The sequence below is a fragment of the Emydura macquarii genome, unplaced genomic scaffold (genome assembly GCF_026122565.2).
Source record: "Emydura macquarii macquarii isolate MOO-44397 ecotype Brisbane River unplaced genomic scaffold, CSIRO-AGI_Emac_v2 contig_18, whole genome shotgun sequence".
Lineage (NCBI taxonomy): Eukaryota > Metazoa > Chordata > Testudines > Chelidae > Emydura > Emydura macquarii.
In genome coordinates this window covers 368,717-389,225 of record NW_027130155.1, presented here as the reverse complement: position 1 = coordinate 389,225, position 20,509 = coordinate 368,717, and the positions used below count along the sequence as shown (strand labels likewise).

The window sequence follows — 20,509 nt, the reverse complement described above, 5'->3', positions numbered from 1 at the left end:
GGCATGAGCCTTGAAAAGACTAGATTCAGGTTCCAGGGAGGAATAGGACTCTGACTTGTGAATAAAGTCTTTCCCGGCCTTTTAAAGATCCTGATCATCACATACTGGGATAAAACTGATCTACCTCACCCCAGAGGATAGAAGGCCGAAATAGCTGCCAGGTGAATCTTAAGTGATTAAAGGGCTAGGCCTTGATGCTTGAGATGTAACAGGTAGTCCAACATAAACTGTATTGAAGTTTGGTGAGGAAAAAAGTTCCGGTCTGATGCCCAAACAGAAAAACCTCTTCCATTTGGTCTGGTAGAATGCTTTCTGCTGCCCATGAGAACCTGCTAAACTTGCACTGAGCAAGCCTGCTCCTCTGCATTCAGCCATGCAGCAACCATGCTGTCAGATGCAGAGATAGTAGGTCCAGACAGGTCTGGCCAAAGTGGCAGTTCCATCAGGGTTGCTGTTGAGAGTTCCAGCAGGATGCCGAACCAGTGCTGTCGCGGCCACGCCAGGGCTATTAGCATCACATTCACCCTGTCCCGCTTGATCTTCAAACAGGACCCTGTGGACCAGTGGTACCAGTGGGAAAGCATACAGCAGCATCCCTGCTCAGGAGAGAAGGAAGGCATCAGACAGAGAACCTCTGGCAAGCCCGCAGATGGAGCAGAACTGGTGGCACTTTCTATTCTGTCTGGACGCGAACAGCTCCACTTAGGGAGTTCTCTACCTTTGGAAAATCATGCTGACCTTTGGGTGGAGTGACCACTCATAACAAGACAAAAAGGACCTGCTGAGAAGGTTCATGAGCGCATTCCCGGTGCCCAGAAGATGTGAAGCTACAATGTGGGTAGCATTTTGTATGCAGAAATCCCATAAGCAGATAGCCTGTTGGCAGAAGGGTGATGACCGAGCCCTGCCTTGCTTGTTGATGTAAAACATCGCAGCAGTATTGTCCATCAGAATCTGGACTCTTTTGTCAGCCAGGTAGAGAAGGAATGTCTGACAAGACAGGTGTACCACCTTGAGCTTCCTGACATTTACGTGGAGGGAGCGATCCTCCTGTGCCCAAAGTCCTGTGTGCTAAGGTTGTTGAAGTGGGCTCCCCACCCTAGATCCAAAGCATCGGAGACCAGTGTTACCAAGGGGGAAGCCCTTCGAAGGGAACTCCATGCAACACCGAGCAAAGGTTTGCCCTCCAAGTTAGGGATGACCGGACGTACAGTGGAACTGTGATTACAAGGTCCAGACCATGCCGGCTGGGAGTATAGACTAACGCTAGCCACGACTGTAGGGGTTGGAGACGTAAACAAGCATGCTGGGCCACGTATGCGCACACCTGCCACGTGTCCCAGCAGTCTGAGGCATGACCAAGCAGTCATGATTGGGTGGGATTGTAGGTCTGCAATGAGACCTGACATGACTTGGGACTGGGACTCCAAAAGAAGGAACTGGGCCTGTGTGGAGTCAAGAGATAAACCCTATAAACTCTATCCGCTGAACAGGGGACAGAGTTGATTTTTGCTTGTTCACGAGCAGGCCCAGATTTTGACAGGTGGCTCTCATGAGACTGAGGCTATGCTACACCTGAGGTTGCAACTTGCCCTTGATGAGCCAGTTGTCGACGTATGGGTAAATTTGCACCCCTCAATGCCTCAGGTAACTAGCCATTTAGGCGACACAGGTCCAGCATGGGTCTGAGGCCTCCTTTGGCCTTCAATGTAAGAAAGTAGCAGGAATAAAACCCTTTCCCTGTCATGTCTTGAGAAACTTCCTCCATAGCCCTTACCTGTAGCAGGATTTCCACCTCCTGAACAAGAAGTTGCTCGTGAGAAGGGTCCCTGAAGAGAGATGGGATGGGAGGGGGTACTGAAGACAACTGCAGAGTGTAAACATCTGATATGGTGTTGAGGACCCTACGGTCTGATGTAACCTGGGCCCATGCAGCAAGGAAAGGGAACGGGTCAGTTAAAAAATAAATGGGGGGGAAAGGGGATGGATCCTGAAGCCACATTGACTCACTGTCCTCAGAGGCACCCTCAGAACAGGTGCCTCTGGTGCACAGGGCCCAACTAGGCGACAGAGGAGGAAGAAATGGGACAGCGGTGCTTATACCCCTTCTCTCTGTCTTCTTTTATAAGTTCCTTGCCACAGCTAACCCAAATATCTAAGCAGTGACTGCGGATACCAGAACTATATTCTAGACTCCTGCAGCATATACAGGCCAAGGGATTGTAAAGTGTCCCTGGAATCTTTCAGCCATGATGCTTGGTTATCAATCTGCTCTGAAAATAGGGCATTTGCCTTCAATGGAAGGTCCTGTATAGATTGCAGCACCTTCTGAGATAATCCCAAGGACTGCAGCCATGAACACTGCCACATGAATACTGCCTAGATCATTGACCTGGCTGCAGAATCAGTAACGTCCAGCACTATTTGGAGAGAGGGTCTAGCTACCATCTTGTGCTCCTCTAAGATGGACACAAACTGCTGCCTGGTGTCCTGTGGCAGAGTCCTTGAATTTGGCTACAAAGTCCCAAATGTTATAATTGTATCTCCCCAGCAATGCCTACTGGTTGGAGATTCTGAGTTGAAGACCGGATATGGAATAAATCTTTCTTCCAAACAAGTCCAGCTTCTCCGCGTCCTTCTTCTTAGGTGTCAAACTTACCTGTGCCTGCTTGTCCCACTCATTTGCTACAGCTACCACCAGGTATCTGGAGGTGGGTGGGAGCACAGGTATTCATATCCCTTGGCCAGAATATAACGTTTCTTCTTGGTCCTTTTGGATATTGGCAGCATGGAGGATGGGGTCTGCGCCAAAGGGCTTTGACAACCTTCAGAACCCCTTCATGCACCAGCAGTGCAACTTTAGCTGGTGCTGCAGCCGCCAGGATGTCAAAGAGGCTGTCCATAGGCTCTGTGAGCACCTCAGCCTCCAAGCCCAAATTGGACACGATTCTTTTAAGTTCTTGGTGGGCCCAAAAATTATCTGGCAATATTGGGGGATCCAGGCCAGCCACCACTTCATCTATAGATGAGGAGGACAAAGTTAACCCCGAGAGAGGGAGTGGTACCTCCTCCTCTTCAAGGAGAGCTGTCTCTACTTCTGGGTCCCATGGTTTGGTGTCGGTATCAGATCCCGAGTCCAGGTCCTGCACCGGGCCGATCAATGCTGCAGATCATTTTCCACACACAGCTGCAGAAGAATGAAGCAAGTAGGGTCCTGGTGCCACTGGGATCCCCCATTGTCCTTGAGGCCAGGCACCCACTGTTGGGCCAACACCAAAAATGGTACGCCTGCTGACCTGCATTTTTGAGGCTGGTGACTGGACTCTCCCTCAGTCACCGAGGAGGACAGTTATGCCCTCAGGGACCATAGTGGAGTTGACAATGGTTCCTCGTGTTGGCTGAAGTGTGGAATCAGGGAGCAGTGCTGGGAGATGGTGATCAGTGATGGGATTGCCCTGAGCAGTGCCATGTTGGAGGGAAGTGGTGACGAGACAGTGGCATGCAATGAGGAGTCGGGCCGCAGGGGGCCGAGGACTGGTGCTGGGATCTAGCAACCATCGCTATACTACCGGGGACCAGAGCCGCAAGGGCAATAACCAGTACCAGGGAGAATGAGATTGGCGATACGTAGCCAATGAGTCCCTCTTCCAGGTCGGAAACCAAGAGCATGGTACTAGAGACTGGGGTCAAAATGGCAGAGACCTTCATGGCACCAGAGATCTTGGCCAAGGTGTTGTGGACCAGTGCCTGTCAACTGACCACAGCAGAGGCCCCATAGTGGGTTTACCCCTGGAGATGGGTGCCTTTATTGGCTCCAGTGCCAAGGCTAAGGCCAGCAGAGTGGGAGGCACTGGGAGGGCCATCAAGTCTCTGGCCACTTGAAAGGCCTCCAGTGTCAAGGGCACCATTAGGTGAAGGGGCCCCCTTCTGCTCCCAGGAACCATGGGTGGCTCCCTCAAAGGGCTTGTAGCCCTGGGAGGAGAGGTTGGCTCTAGCCACTCTAGAGCAGGTGATTGGCCTGACACGTCCTTTGCCTGACCCCACCTTCTTATCTCTCTTTGGCCTTAATCGGTTTGCTGCTTTTGCCACTTCTTTGGTGAAGGCGCACAGCATTGAAAAGGGCTCAGTGCCAACAGGGTGCTCTGCACTGACACTGAAGTTCTCAGCGCCGAGTACAAGCAGAGGAGTTCTGAAGCCTCTCTGAGTGCTGCCTCCATTAACAAGGCTTTCAGGCAAATGTCCCTGTCTTTCTTAGTCTGCGGCCTGAAGCCTTTGCAAATCTTGCACTTATCCCTCATACGTGTTTCCCCTAAACACTTTAAATAACTGTCATGAGGGTCATTAAGCAGGAAGAGCTTATGACAAACAGAAAAGACCATTAATAACCTTTTTTAACTGTTGTTTCTCTAGATGTGTTGCTCATGTCCATTCCAATTAGGTGTGTGTGCGCGCACCTCGTGCAGTTGCTGAAAGAATTCTCCCCCAGTGGTACCCATATGGTCGGCTTTGGAGCTCCTGGAGTCATGCCTTCATGGTGCCCTATAAAGGGCTCAGCTGACCCTCTGCCCATTCAGTGCCTTCTTGCCGGTAGACTGACAGAGGAGTAGGCAGGTGGGTCTTGGAATGGACATGAGCAACACATGTCGAAGAACAACAGTTACAGAAGGTTAGTAATAGTCTTTTCTTCTTCAAGTGCTTGCTCATGTTGATTCCAATTAGGTGACTCGCAAGCAACCCCATGGACAGTGGGGTCGAAGTTCAACTAGATATTGATTGCAGAACTGCTCTACCAACTGCCGCATCATCTCTGGCTTGGTGAGTAATGGCACAGTGCGCTGCGAAGGGTGGATGGATGACCACATTGCTTCCCTACAAATGTCCTGAATTGGGACTTGAACTAAGAAAGCTGTTGAGGTTACCTGGGCCCTTTTGGAGTGGGTTGTCAGCGCTGGAGCAAGCACATTTGCCAGATAATAACAGGCCATGATGCAAGACATGATCCGTGACAAAATTCTTTGGGAGGAGACCAAGAGGCCCTTCATTCTATCTGCCACTGCTAGAAAAAGCTGAGATGTCTTCCTGAATGGTTTTGTTCTTTCAATATAGAAAGAAAATGCCCTCCTAATGTCCAGGGAGCGAAGTTTCTGTTCCCAACTGTTAGCATGTGGTTTGAGGTAGAAAAATGTCCTGGTTTGAATGGAACTGTGAAACAACCTTTAGGAGGAAAACTGGGTGTGGTCACAGATGAATCTCATCTTTGAAGAAGACTATATAATGGGGCTCCGATGTCAGGGCTTTGAGCTCCAAAACCCTTCTGGCCGAAAAATGGCCACTAAGAAGGCTACTATCCACGACAGATACAGGAGGGAGCATGTTCCCAATGGCTCGAACGGAGGTTTCATCAGTGCTGACAGCACCAAGTTAAGGTCTCATTGGGGAACTGTCTGACGTGTTTAAGGAAACAACCTGTCAAGGGCCTTGAGGAAGCGACTTTCTGTATGGTTTGCAAAGATCAACCGGCCAGCCACCCATGGATGAAAAGCTGAGATTGCCACTAAGTAGACCTTAATGGATAATACCGAAAGATCCTGATGTTTAAGATGTAACAGGTAGTCCAGGATAAGAGGTATAGGTGATATTTCCGGAGGAGTACCTTTTTGCATGGACCAGAGAGAGAATCTCTTCCATTTTGCTAGGTACATAGCCCTAGTGGAGGGCTTTCTACTTCCCAGAAGGATCTCCCTGACCTGCTCCAAGCATTCCACCTCTTGCAGGTTCAGCCACAGAGCTTCCATGTTGTTAGGTGTAGGGATTACAAGTTTGGATGACAAAGGTGGCCGTGATCCTGAGTAATCAGGTCTGGTACTAATGAGAGACTGATAGGGGCCTCCACTGACAACTCAAGAAGCGTGGTGTACCAATGTTAGCACGGCCACGCTGGGGATACCAAGATTATTGTCGACCTGTCCTTTCTGACCTTTAGAAGGACTTTGTGCACCAGAGGTATCGGGGGCGAAAGGCTTAAAACATGTGCCTGACCCATGGGATGAGGAAAGCATCTGCGATTGACCCTAGACTGTGGTTCTGGAAAGAGCAGAACATTGTGCACTTTCTGCTGGACTTCATAATGAACCGCTCTATCTGGTGAATCCTCCACCTTCGGAAGATGTCATTCGGCACATCTGGGCGAAAAGACCACTCATGGGCAGCTATCGACCTGATGAGGTAGTCTGCGAGCACTATCTGTGACCCAGGCAGGTAAGAGGCTTTTACGTGTATCGTGTAGTTTATGCAAAAGCACCAGAGGTCAAGGGCTTCCTGACACAGGAGAGAGGAGCGAACACTACCCTGTCTGTTTATATAGAACATAGCTGTCTTGTTGCCTGTCTCTATTACGACACATTTGCCTTTCAAATGAGTCTTGAAGGCTTGACAAGTGAGACATACCACTCTTAGTTCTCTCAAGTTCATGTGGGAGGACAAATCTTCCTGCAACCACACCCCTTCGGTCCTGAGGTAGCCTAGATAGGCCTCCCAGCCTGTTTCCGAAGCATCAGTCACTAGGGTCAGGGTGGGAGACGGTCCCGAAAATGGGACTCCTGCGCATGCTAGAGGCTGGTTTCTCTCTCTCCTCTCCACCTGCCTACGAAAGTGGCCTTCCTGATGGCTATCACCACTACCAAAAGAGATAAGGTGAGTTTGGGGCATTTATGGCAGACCCTCCCTTCACATTGTTCCATAAGGATAAGGTGTCTGAAATTATTCCCCATGTTCATCCCAAAGGTTCTCTCCAAATTCCATCTGAATCTATCCATACGTCTGTCTTCCATTCAAAACCTCATATCACCAGAAAGAACAAGACGCTCCATTCTCTAGATGTCCATAGAGTCATGGCTTTCTACCTGCAAGAGAAATCCCCAAGATTATTTGTTTCCATAGCTGAAAAGATGAAAGGGGAAAGCAATCTCACTGCAAAGACTCAAAAATTGATTTCAGGCTGCATTCTGCTTTGTTGTGAACAAGTGGAAACTCTTCTCCCCACATCAAGGCATGAAGACTCATTCAATCAGAGTACAAGCTACTTCTGTCACTTCTCTCCAGGGCATACCACTCATAAAAATCTGCAGAATATCAACAGTGTTCTGTACACACCTTTACAGACATTATGCCTTGGTGCAGGCTTCTTCTGAAGATGCATTCTTGAGCACCGCAGCTCTGCAGTGTCTGAGGTGAAACATAGCTCCTCCTACCTTTCTCCTTTGAGTCATTCATAATGAATACTCATAGGGACCACAACTCAAATAAAAAAGAAAGGTTACTTACCTTACCATAACTGGAGTTCTTTAAGATGTGTGGTCCCAATGGGTATCCCATTACTGTCCCTCCTTTCCCTCCGCTTAGGATCTTTTCTAGAGTGGACCTGGAGCACTGGTTGGTATGCACTGCCCCTTATACTCTCAATTCAGAGCATGAGGAGCCACAGCACAGACTAACGGACACTGCAATTGAAGAATCTTCCAGTTTTAGGTGCGTACACATCCTCAGTGAGTACCCCAAGGGACCACACATCTTGAAGAACTCCAAATAACCTCTCTTTTCCAACTTGTTCTGTATGCAAAGCTGAAAATGAGCAGCCAGCCTCCCTGCCTTTACTAAAGATTACTAGAACGTAAAAGGAGAAGAGGAAACAGGAGGGACTGGCATCACCAGCAACCAACTGGGAAAGAAATTAATTATGATCTGCGCTTCTAACCCTTAGGTGTTTTGGAAAATTTCCCTGGCTGTGATTAACGCTTTTAAAAAAGACAGAACACTAATTACATTAAAATATTGTTATAAACATACTTTTCTAATGTAAACAATCGTAGTTAGCACAGGGAAATTTGCACAATTGTGAAAAGAAGGGAGGTGGGTCAATGCTTTGAAAATAAGTACTTCTACAAATAGGATATAATCCCAGGGTGCTAATAAAACATAATTGTAATGTCCATGGCTGAGAGTTATTTCCAAGCACATTGTTTAAGAGCTGCTCTTCCCAGTAATTGCATTACCTTTATTTAGATTATTGTTGTAAAATATTTAGGGCTCTTCTGAATTATAATACTTTATATAAACCCAGATTTTATTTATTACATCACACTATTCTCCTATAAAATTACTGAATTAATTAAATGTATTAAAATGTTCTGTTGCATACAACAGATTCTAATTTACAAGTACTGTGTTTAAAGGGTAACAACATAAGATCAGTTTTCTTTTGTTTGCTTTTTGTTTCCTTATGTTACTTACACCACAAATTTAGGCTTACTCTAAATTCCATTTCAAACTATTTACATGTTTTGTTTTTTTCCATTCAGCCAATTTAATGAAAATACACTTAAATAACAAAAGATAGCATTAACACTAACTTTTCTAACAAGTTATTCTGCTTCTTTGTGACTGTTTTATTAGGAAAATTAACACTTAATTAGGAAAATGTTAACACTGAAAATCACTGTGGCACATTTACCTCCTCCCATAGTTCAATTATTTAGATTTTGCTGCATTATAAAAAGCACCTATCCTAACCTTTAGTCTGAATTAGGGCTCCATCTTAGGCTCCAATTCTGCAATTGATAGCATGCTGGTGGACTGCTGCACCTGCACAAATCTACATTGACTTTCTTTTTTCCATGGCTATTTGTTTAATTAGGAAAACTGATCAGGAATTGTGTTAATTAAATTATGTATTGGTCAAATGTAGTGTTTCTAGTCTTTTTATAATATCATGATTTGTAGTTGGTTTTGTATTGGTAATTACTATATTGGCATGACCAGTGTAACTGATCATTTGACATCTGTGATGGTTGACATGTGGTGGATTATTTGATGTTCATGACTTAAAGCTTTTCAATAGAGAAGGTGTTTCTTTATGTGGTGGGGGGTTGTTTTTCTTTTCTTTTCTTTTTTTTTTTTTTGTTCCGAAGATATAGTGAGTCAGAATATTCACCATTGCATTTTGGTGATAAATAATCAGAATTAACTTAATACAATATTATTTAAAGACTGAGGAATACTTTTTTGTATTGGAGAAAGACAGCCTATGTTATTTTGTAGTCTTGCTGATTTGAAGCTGTAGCAGGCACTTGTGTTTGTGAAATATTTTTGATTCAATGTGTACTAAATGTTATTTTTGTTTCAACATCAATAATGTTGCAGGTCAAAATTAAGGTCCCTTGGCAGAGCTGAGGGAAGAATCTGCCTAGTTTGTTCACAGCTACAAACTAAAGCAGTAAAAAGTGAGATCAACCTGTAAGGCTGTGTTCAGTTCATGACAAAACTATTTCATAACTGAAGAGTCATACACCTACGAGCCAGAGGGAGCCAAATTCCCTTTACCACAGAAACACCCTGGAATGTTTCCCAGGCAAATATATATATATTACAAAAAACAAAACAAAACAAACACCTAACCTTTTGTAACTGTTGTTCTTCAAGATGTGTTGTTTATTTCCATTACATGCTAGGTGTACGATGCGCCACATGCACAGTTGCTTGAGATTCTTTTCCTCAATAGTATCTGTGGGGTTGGGTCTAGCACCCTCTGGAGCAGCGTGCTTATGTGCCAGTATTAGGGGCACCATCAGCCCCGCAACCTCTCAGTTCCTCCTTGCTGATTAACCCTGATAGAGGGGGAGGAGGATAGGTCATAGAATGGACATGAGCAACACCTCACAAAGAACAACAATTATGAAGTTAGTAACTGTTTTTTCTTCTTCAAGTGCTTGCTCATGTCCGTTGCCTGCTAGGTGATTCACAAGCAGTACCCCAAGAGGTGAGCTCAGAGTTCATGGACATGCTGACTGTAACACTGCTCTTCTGAAACTGGCGTCACCACAGACCTGTTGGATGACAGGCTGAAGATATGCACGGATGACCAGGTAGTGGCTCTGCAGATATCCTGGATTGGACCTGTGCAAAGAATGTTGCTAACGATGCCGAAGCTCTTCTGGAGTCAGCAGTTAAGATGGCTGGAGGCGGGACATTCACTTACTTGTAGCAAGCCCAGATACAGGTGGTTATCCAGGACAAGACCTTCTGGATTGACACATGTCGCTGTCTCTTCCTTTCCACTATCACTATGAAAAGTTGTGTGGATTTGCAGAAGAGTTTAGTCCTCTTAATAGAAAAGGCAAGGGCACACCTAACATCCAACAAGTGAAGCTGTCATTCCGCAGTTCTTGTGAGGTTTTGGGAAGAAGACTGGCAGGAAAATGACTTGATTGTTATGGAATTGTAACACCACCTTTGGCAGGAAGGCCATAATAAAGGAAATGGTCATAATTTTATCTTGTAGTAGTAAGATTGCAGCCTAGATAAAAATTAAGAGTAGTTATTGTATAGATCCCATAGCTATGTTTCAAGATTGCCAGCCTGGTTTAATTCACAGAACTTATTTTTTAAAACAAGTCTTTTAGTTTAATTAGATAAAGATTGTCTAACAGGTTTGTTTTTTTTTTAAATAAGCTGCATTTTGCAACTAAAGGTCCATCAACTACTTAACTAATTCATGACTCAAGCCATTGTATAGAAAAAAAATTATATCTGGGTAACAACTTGCATGCCAAGTTGCAGATGGATGTGATCTAAATACCATTCAGCTTTATAACAGAAGCCAGCAGTAACAGGGCTACTATCACCATAATATTATATTGCTAAATTAAACTGTTAATTTTCAAAATTTAACAAGGTTAGGATAATATAAACATTAGCCTGCTGCAATTTGTACTTCCAAAGCAACATGTTAATGTTTTCAAAACGTATAATCTTTGCCAAGATTACATATCATTCACAATGTTAATAGTGTAGTTATCTTAACTCTACAGTTTAGATACTTACCCAAAACAAAAAACCCAAAACTTTGTTTTAAACTACAACATGCTTATAAAGATTCTCGCCATGTAATAATTCCTATTGAAAACATTAGTCTGAAGGTCAATCTTTAACTTAAACATTTGTAGGCATTTAAAAGGTGGATTTGTGATCTTTTTGCTTTGTTAAGGATAAAAAGAGACCTGAATGTTGCTTTAATGGTCGGTTTACTTTTTTAAGGCACTCCTCTGTTTGATTTTTCACACTAGAAATTCAGGTCTGGTCTATCCTGAAGACACCCTGGCTTTGTCTACTGCTGGGATTCCCTCTGAGACCTTTTCCAATCAGCTTATCCAGAACACAATTCAAATCATCACACATTACACAGTTTATATTTTTTTTCCTAGCTACTACCATCTATACTTCAATCTAATTGCTTTGGACATTGGACGGATCATGTGAGGATCAACTGCTTGATCCTACACTTAAATCTTATCAGTTCATGTGTTCCCATTTACCTCAACTAGCCCAAAAACACTGTCTCCAGCACACAACCTGTCCTATCACACCTTTATTTACAGTTTAGTCATGCCCAGCAAGATCTATACCTACCTCCACATTATCCTCTGGACAGATGACTTAAACTGCCTTACAGATTTCCACCACAACTTCAACAACCACCACCTGTCCATTAAACTCTTTCTGGAACACTTCCACACTAGTATCAATGTCCTGGACACCACAATCACCTGCAACAATGGAACCCTATAGACAACTATATACAAGAAACACATGGATCACCACACCTACCTTCATAGATCCAGTAATCACCCTAAACACACCAAGAAATCTGTTATCTATAACCAGGCACTCAGATACCACAGAATATGCTCTCAGGAGAAAGTCCAAGATATACACCTTAAGCCACTCAAAATCACCTTCACTAAATAAGGACACTCCACCAGAGAAGCATATCACATCATGGAATGGGCCACCCAAATACCCTGGGAGAAACTGCTTCAATACAGAAATAAAACCCCCTCCTACCTGTGACATTCCCTTCTGCAAGCTGGACTGGTGTATTGCTATGTTACCCTAATCCCTCACTCTTGGAACCCATCTTGCACTTGCTGTGCTGTGTGAACCCCCACTCCTGGGTCAGCCCACACACAGCCTCCTGCAAGCAAGCTGCTTCTAACTCAGTGAGTGGCTGGCACTCCCTCACAGGATTATGCAATAGAACAGGGGTGGCCAAATTTAGTGACCCTCCGAGCTGCATATGATAATCTTTAGATGTTCAAGAGCCAGGCGCACCTATCGAGGCTCAGGGCTTCAGTCCCAGGGAAGGTGCCACCCATACCTCCCAGGGAGCTGAAGCCCCCAGCCCACTAATCCAAGACAGGTCAGAAGCCCCAAGCTCCCCTCTCACCCAGTCTGGTAGGCAGTGAATGGGGGGAAAAGAGGGGCTTCGTGAGCCACACCTTAAATGTAAAAGAGCCGCATGTGGCTCGCGAGCCACAGTTTGGCCACTCCTGCAATAGAATGACCCAGCAAACATCCCAGTCCCAGATGCAACCCGAGGAAATTCCAAATTACAATGTTCAGTGCTGCCCACTAGACAATGCAAGCTCATAATCAGTTCATCAATTTAGCAAAGAAATAGATATGCACCTGACTTGTTACTTCAAATGGAGTGTCCACACACCTTAAACCACATGCACTGTTTTAGGTAAAACAAACAAATTTATTAAGTACAAAAAGATTTTAAGTGATTATAAGTCAGAGGAAAGGAGGTCAGATTTGATCAGTAGTAAAAAATTATGCACACATTTTAAAATTCTGCATTTTTTTGTCAAAATTGCACAATATAATCATGCCAGTTTCAATTACTTTGATGATTTATTTCAAAATAAATATCAGCAAGTATGTCTGTAACAAGACAGACAACAAAAAGATTCCCCCACGAGTAGAAAGTTAAAGAATCCCCTAAGACAACCCAATTCCTGTTTCTCTGTTATGCTTTTGTCAGACGCCTCAGTTGGGATTAGGGTGACCAGATAACAAATGTGAAAAATTGGGAGAGGGAATAATAGGTAGGTAATAGGTCCCTATATAAGAAATAGCCCTAAACATTGGGATTGTCCCTATAAAAACGAACATCTGGTCACCCTAGTCAGGGGGTGTCACATGTGCCAGTAGGGCACATCTTGGGGAAAACGCCTTCTCTGAATCCAGGAGACTGGTATGCCACCCTCGATTTTAAAAATGCCTATTTCCATCTTCCCGGGCCCCAGAAAATTCCTCCGATTCGTAATGGCACGAGAGTACCAGTTCATGGTGCTTCTCGCGGGCCTGTTTACAGTGCCACGCATGTTCACCAAGTGCATGGCAGCCCACCTCAGGTGTTGAGGTGTACAGATCTTCCCTTACCTAGATGACTGGCTCATAAGGGGTCCTAAAGTGCCTTCTTGTGGAGAACGGGATATATAGTCCCAGGGAGTGCAGTGTAAGCCCCGAATCTTTCAGCTAATGCAGCCTAGAGTATGTTTGGTCACCAAACGGGGCTGTCTGCCAAAGAGAAGGTCCTCAGTGGATTGTTGGACCTCTGCCGAGAGACCAGATGACTGGACAAGACACTTTCCTCATGATATTGTTGAAGCCATAGACTTGGCCGTGAAATCAGCTGCGTCTGATTCCGGAGGAAGGGACAACGGTGGCTAGGGCCTCCCTACAAAGGGAATCACCTTGAACTATTATCTGGAGGCCTGCAATAGTAAGTCAGAGAATTTTTGCAGTGATTGCCAGGTGTTAAAATGGTATCTCCCCAAAGGTGCTTGCTGGTTAGCCACCCTTAGTTGGAAACTTGCAGTCTAATAAACTTTGCGATCAAATAAATCTAGCTTCTTGGCCTCTTTACTTTTTGGAGTGGAGCTCATCTGGCTTTGCCTGTAGCATTCACTGGCAGCTGCAACCACCAAAGATCCCAGGGAGACGTGGGTGTAGAGGTACTCGAACCCCTTGGCCAGCATGTCATATTTCTTTTCTGCCTGTTTTGACATGGGGGGCAGGCAGCAGTTTGTCATAGTGTCTTTGCCAACTTCACTACCTCCTCCTATACTAGGAGAGCCATCCTGGATGGGGCTGCTGTTGCCAGGATGCCAAAGAGTTAATCTACCAGCTCCTTAAGCTCCTCCACCTTGAGACCCAAGCTGGTTGCCATGTGCTTTAGCAGCTGCTGGTGGGCTCTGAAGTCATCTAATGGGGCAACATTGAGGGGCCTTCTACCACTTCGTTGGGCAGAGGCAGAAGATGCTGGCAATTGTGGGGAGGCCGCATCCTCTTCCCTGATTTGGATAGCTCCTGTTGGGCTGTCCAAGAGAGTCCGTTCTTAGTTAGACTCCATACTCAGGTTTGGTGCTGTGCAGGAGCTAGCGAGGCTCTCGCTTACCAAGGTTCCTGTGAGCGAGCCAGCCTGTGGGACTGCAGTCTGGAGGAACTTCCATGGGTTCTAAAAATGCCATGGACTGAGCCACTGTCCCTGAGGCCATATACCCATTGGTGGCAACATAGGGAATCCAGCCATCTAGCTCTAAGGCTGTCCTTTTGGAAGGGCTATGTCCTGTCCCTCCGAATCTGGAGGCACTCCCAAGCAACCATAGAGGCGCTGATGCCAAATGTCCCTCCGCCGTGTCTCTTGTATGCTAGTGTTCCAGTGTCGGCAGCCTGAGTGTCAGGTGCCCTGTGATTGTGTTGTATCTGGTGCCAGGGCTCTACTTCTAGAGTCCATGGATTAGCACCGAGCTCTTGTGTAACGGTGATATTCTGGGGATTGGTGCCGTTGATATAGGGAGTAGCGCACAGCATCTGGAAACCGGCAATAGGATCCTGACCTCTCATAGTGCGGTTCTGGGGACTGGCCCCTTAGATCCGGTGATTGCTAGCGAACTGGCGAGAGGCATCTTGGTGATGGGGAATGCTGCAGAGGTCTTAATGCATTCCCTGAGGGCGTAGCTGTCTCATGGTGTGCAGGCCTCCCTTCCCTAGGTGTGGGCAGCACTGGGATCACCAGGAGGTTCTTCATTGCCTGGAACACCTCAGGCGTAGTTGTGACCATCAGGTGACAAGGAACTTTGCTGCTCCCTGGAATTGGTGGTGGGGTGGACAAAGGGCTTTAGTAAAGATACTGGATTTATTGTTTATTACAACAATTTGTAATCCACTAAGCCCTGTTTTTGTCCTAGGACTACAGGGGTGCAAACGGGTCATTTCACCTTGAATGGTCCTTTAGAATATGTGCTAACTACTTATGCTAAACTATCTGTTTGACGTTGTATTTAGCTGTAACATTCTGAGTACCTTTCCCAGACCTAAGGAAGAGTTCTGTGTAGCTTAAAAGCTTCTCTCTCTCACCAACACAAGTTAGTCCAATAAAAGATATTACCTCACCCACCTTGTCTCTCTTGCATACACATTAGGACTATAATCAAAAGTTTTTCAATGGCTGACACCAGTTCAGCTGAACTGGTGTCAGTAACAAAGGTTACCAGCAGTCTCTCTAAATTAAGGGATCCAATGTTGCTAACAGCAATTCACCTGAATGGCAGGGTCACCAGTGCCGAGTAGATGCAACAGGATCACAATATTGACTCATAACCACCCCCGCCCCCGCTTGTCATCAGTACTGCCACCCTGCCAGTTATTCCCCATTTTATAGTTGTGCATTTTATTTCTCCTAGTAAGAAATACTATACACTTTATTGAATTTCATCTTGTTGAACTTAGACCTATTCTTCAATTTAATTGAATTAACAATTTGTCAATTTTTAATTCTAATCCTGTCCTTCAAAGTGCTTGCAATCCCTCCCATCTTGGTGTCATCTGCAAATTTTATCAGCATATTCCAATGCATTCCATTATCCAAATAATTAATGATAAATATTGAATAGTACTGGACCCAGGACTGACCCCTGCAGGACTTCACTAGACACCTCCCTCCAGTTTGACAGCAAACTACCAATAACTACTCATTAAGTAAAGTCTCAAACCGTTATGCCCTCATTTTATAGTAATTTCATCTAGATGGCATTTCCCTACTTTGCTTCTGAGGATGTTATATGGGATGGTGTCAAAAGCCTTACTAAAATCTAGATACATCATGTCTGCTGCTTCCCCTCTATCCACCAAGCCAGTAACCCTAGCAAAGAAGGAAAAGAGGTTGGGTTTGGCACAATTTATTCTTGATAAAATCCATTCTGGCTCTTCCTTGTAACCCTATTGTCCTCTAGGTGCTTACAAACTGACTGATTAATAATTTGATTCCTGTATCTTTCAGGTATTGCAGTTAGGCTGACTGGTCTATAATTGCCCAAGTCCTCTTTGTTCCCTTTTTTAAAGACAGGTACTATATTTGCCCTTCTCCAGCCTTCTGAGAACCCATGGAGGACAGGTGAGGTCACAAAGATAATTGCCAACAGTTCTGAGATACTTCAGCTAATTCCTTAAGTGCCCTAAGATGAATTGCAATAGGCCCTGATGACTTGAATACATTTAAATTATCTAAATATTCTTTAGCCTATTCTTACCCTATTTCGACTTGTGTTCCTTCCCCCTTGTTAATATTAATTGTGTCGTTATCTGGTACCATTAACCTTTTTAGTGCAGACTGAATCAAAACAGGTATTAAATACCTCAGTCTTCTTGATGTCATCAGTTATTAGCTCTCCTTCCCTGGTAAATAGAGGACTTACACTTTCCTTCATCTTTATCTTCCTCCAAATGCATTTAAAGAACCTCTTCCTGTTGCCTTTTATGTCCCTTGCTAGGTGTAACTCATTTTGTACCTCAGCCTTTCTGATTTTACCCCACATGCTCGTGCTTTTCTTTTGTACTCCTCCTTAACAATTTGTCCATATTTCTGCATTTTGTAGGATTCCTTTTTGATTTTCAGGTCATTAGAGATGTCCTGATCTAGCCATATTAGCCTCTTACTATCCTTTCTATCTTTCCTTAGCACTGGGATAGTTTGCAGTTGTACTTTTAATATTATCTCCTTGAGAAACAGTTAGCTCTCCTGACCTCCATATTTCCTTAGATATTCTTCCAATGGGACCTTACCTACCAGTTCTGTGTGTGTTAAAGTCTGCATTTTTGAAGTCCATCATGTTGATTCTGCTGCTCTGACTCCTTCCTTGCCTTAGAATCATGAAATCTGTCATTTCATGATCACTTTCACCCAAATTGTCTTCCATCTTGAGATTTGTTAAGGATTCCTCTTTTGGGTCTAATCAAGTCTAAAATGGCTGTGCCCATTTCTTCCTCCACTTTCTAAAACAAAAAGTTGTCTCCCAATACATTCCAAGAACTTATTTGAAATTTTGTGTTTTCCCATAATACTTTTCCAGTTAAAAATCCCCATTACTACCAGGTCTTATGTTTTGGAGTACTGTGTCCAAATCTGAATGCCACACTTTAGGAAAGATGTGAATAAATTGGAGAGAGACCAGAGGAGAACAACAACAATGATAAAAGGTTTAGAAAACCTGACCTATGAGAAAAGATTACAAAAACTGGACATGTATAGTCTTGTGAAAAGACAAATGAGGGGGGACCTGATAACAGACTTCCAATAAGTTGAGGGCTTATATAAAAAGGTCTGTGACCAATTGTTCTCCATGTCCACTGAAAGTAGGGCAAGAAGCAATGGGCTTAATTTGCAGCAAAGGAGATTTAGGTTAGATGTTAGGAAAAATGTTCAAACTACCAGGGTAGTTAAACTCTCGAATAGGCTTCCAAGGGAGGTTGTGGAACACCCATCATTGCAGGTTTTTAAGAACAAGTTAGATAAACACCTGTCAGGGAAGGCCTAGGTTTACTTGTTCCTGTCTCAGTGTAGGGTGGTGGACTTCGTGACTTCTTGAGATCCCTTCCAGCCATACATTTTTATGATTCTTTGAATTAATGTTAGTCATGGTAAGAAAGTTTTCAAAAGTATACCTAGTGTAGATAAGGCCATACAATCTTCCAGGCTAGGGAAGACCTGAATTTCTGTTGTAAAACACAAAGGGATAAAGAGAGAGACAGAAGGTGGTCTTCATTTGCAGGTCACTTTTAAGCAAAAAAGTAACTAAGCATATTCTCAAAAAGCCTGACTCAGTTTCATCTCTTAATTTGTTCCCTATTTCACCTTCACTAAAACTATTGGAGCTTTGCCTCAAAGAAGTTTCCCACAGTGCTGGTATCACTTGTGATACCACTCTTCAGCAAGATGCCAGGCACCACGATTTCACATTGCTTACAGTGAATCAAATTAACTGGTATATAAACTACCTATATAAACATATATATAAACCGTTCAGTCTCCTTTCCTCAATCTACATGGGTGTCCTTAAATTGTGAGTTCTGCAGTGCAGAGCAGCCACAATCTTTCTTCAGTATTTGAAATGCACTTTGTACATAATGGGTGCAACCAGGAATAAATAAGCATTTGAATTTAGATACCTGGGCTAACAAAAGAGGGTGGAACTTTTCTTTAAAATTGCTGCAACTTGCAAGGACTAACAGAATAGTAACAAAGAAGAATTGGTGGATATAGTTTTATTTAGACTTTCTCTAAGATCTTTTGATAAGAGTACTTCATCAAATATTGTTAAGGAAACTTGCTAACTGTGAAGCAAAAGATAGCATCTTCTAATACACATACTGAAACCAAGATGCACTAGTGGGTACTCCAGCAATCAGTGTACTGGTAAGACAGGGGCTAGGTTCACAAGGGACTTTAACTGCCTCCTTATGTGCATAAATCCAACATTTAGGTACCATTGACATTCACAAAACCACCACTCAACTGCTGCCTAACCCTATAGGCATGTAAGTTTCTACTGGTGGGCATGCACAAAACTGCCTACATCTTGATGCCAAGCTGCTTAGTGCTCTATCTCATTCTTAAGCTCCAGCAGGATTCTCAGACTAGGCATACCCTCCCCTGTACATCCCATTACACCCAATAGCCAAATGCCCACATCCCAGGTGAGGGCACTAACCACTAAGCTTTAGAGTCAATTTCTTGCCATTTTTCATCTCTCTCACCCAATGAGTAATTATACAAAATGGAACAGCTTCAACAAGACAGATTCAGAGACCACCTAATAGCCTAGTGATGAGGCCACTCTACTGGGAGATGGGAGACCTGGGTTCAAGTTCCCACTCCAAATCAGACAGAGTGGGGATTTGAAGACAAGTCTCCCCACTCCCAGGTGAGTGACTTAACCACTGGGCTATTGGCTATAATGGAATGGTGTTCTCTCTATTCCCTACTCCAACTCCAAGAAAAGGCTAATCTTGCAGTGGTGCAAAGGACCCAAACATGCTGACTAGGAAGCATCAACCCTTCTCAATCCTCCTCAGAACTGGCTGCATTTTAGCAGGGCTACTGTAAAGCCTGGCAGCCCACTCAATAGGAGCTGTCACAGCAACATCAAATGAACTACTCATATCAGGGCAGTGCCATGAGGTCCAGTTTGTGAAGCACTTCATTATTAAAAAAGTACTACAGGAATATAAGGTATCACGGAGTCCTTTTGTAATTAAGCAGGGGGAGAAGAAGCAGGACATACCCACTGTGAGGCAGAGGCACCAAAAGTATCCCTTATCAGCAAGGCTTGTGGTTTCCTGTCCCAGCTGAATTGTAACGTGAGCAAAAAAAATACCTTCATTGTACCAGCACCCTTTAGCCAAAACTCTCAAGACACCTTCACAAACATTCAGCACGTTTATTAGGACAAGTTACTTTCCTTCAGACAGTTTACAGCAGCCCCTGTGAGGGAGCCACTATCCCCACGGACAGGGAGAGGGCAAACGACGTGCCCCACATCGCCCACATAGTGGCCCACATAGTGAGTCAGCGGCAGCCCCTGGAGACCAGATAGCTGGAGTCCTGCTAGCAGCACCCGGAGACGAGGAAGAAGCTACAGCCGACTCTCAGCAGATAGTTACACCACGCTGCCAGGGCACAAACACCCTGTCTAACGCCCGTCCATAGCCAGCCCTTGGTAGAGCAATGGGGGCAGGGGCTACAGCCCCCGGTCTGATCCGTGCCTTCCCCTTTAAGGGCCCCACAACCCCCAATACCTTAGTCCTTCCCTCCTGTTAATCCTTTACAAACGCCACATGCCACACAGCCTCCCCCACCAGCCTCCCCACCCCCAGTTAGCCGTAAGAGAGGAACTCACCGCGCCCTAGGATCCCGTCGGGCAGCCACTGCCTCCCTCTAGGCGATCAGTCTCCCTCAGCTAGCCACTAAGCCCCGCCCCCGTCCCCTTCCTATCAGAAGCTCCCGCGGGGCAGGAGACGAGAAGAAAGCAGGCAGGCAGAGGCGCTACGGAACCCCGGGCCGCGCATGCGCCGCTGAGACCCCCGGCAGCCAACCAACCGCCGCAGATTAACGTTCAGTTCAAAAGTAAAGGCGAGGCGGGAGTGGATGGGTTTGAACGGTTGCTACTTTTAAACTAACAGCATCGCAGGCAGACAGTCTTTAAGGGCTATTAGCTTCAGCTTAAGTTGCGCTGGCCAGGGCAATAGCTGCAGAGGGCTGTCTGTCCACAAAGTCAACACATTTAGTTCTGGTCTACACTAGAAAATTCGGTGGGTTTAACTATGTCTG

At 44.9% G+C, this 20,509-nt stretch overlaps 1 protein-coding gene across 2 annotated transcripts in view; it reads right to left on the bottom strand.

Moving 5' to 3' along the window:
• The window catches only part of TRIM59 (tripartite motif containing 59), a 34,310-nt gene extending 14,150 nt beyond the window's left edge, over window positions 1-20,160 (bottom strand). Inside the window, exon 1 of one of the 2 annotated variants that reach the window (XM_067544728.1) lies at window positions 20,079-20,160. The gene's annotated coding sequence lies outside the window, so the exon portion shown is untranslated. Of the gene's footprint in view, window positions 1-19,463; window positions 19,516-20,078 lie in introns of those variants that run through there. The other variant, XM_067544814.1, reaches the window with a different exon arrangement.
• Window positions 20,161-20,509: the final 349 nt, after the last annotated feature.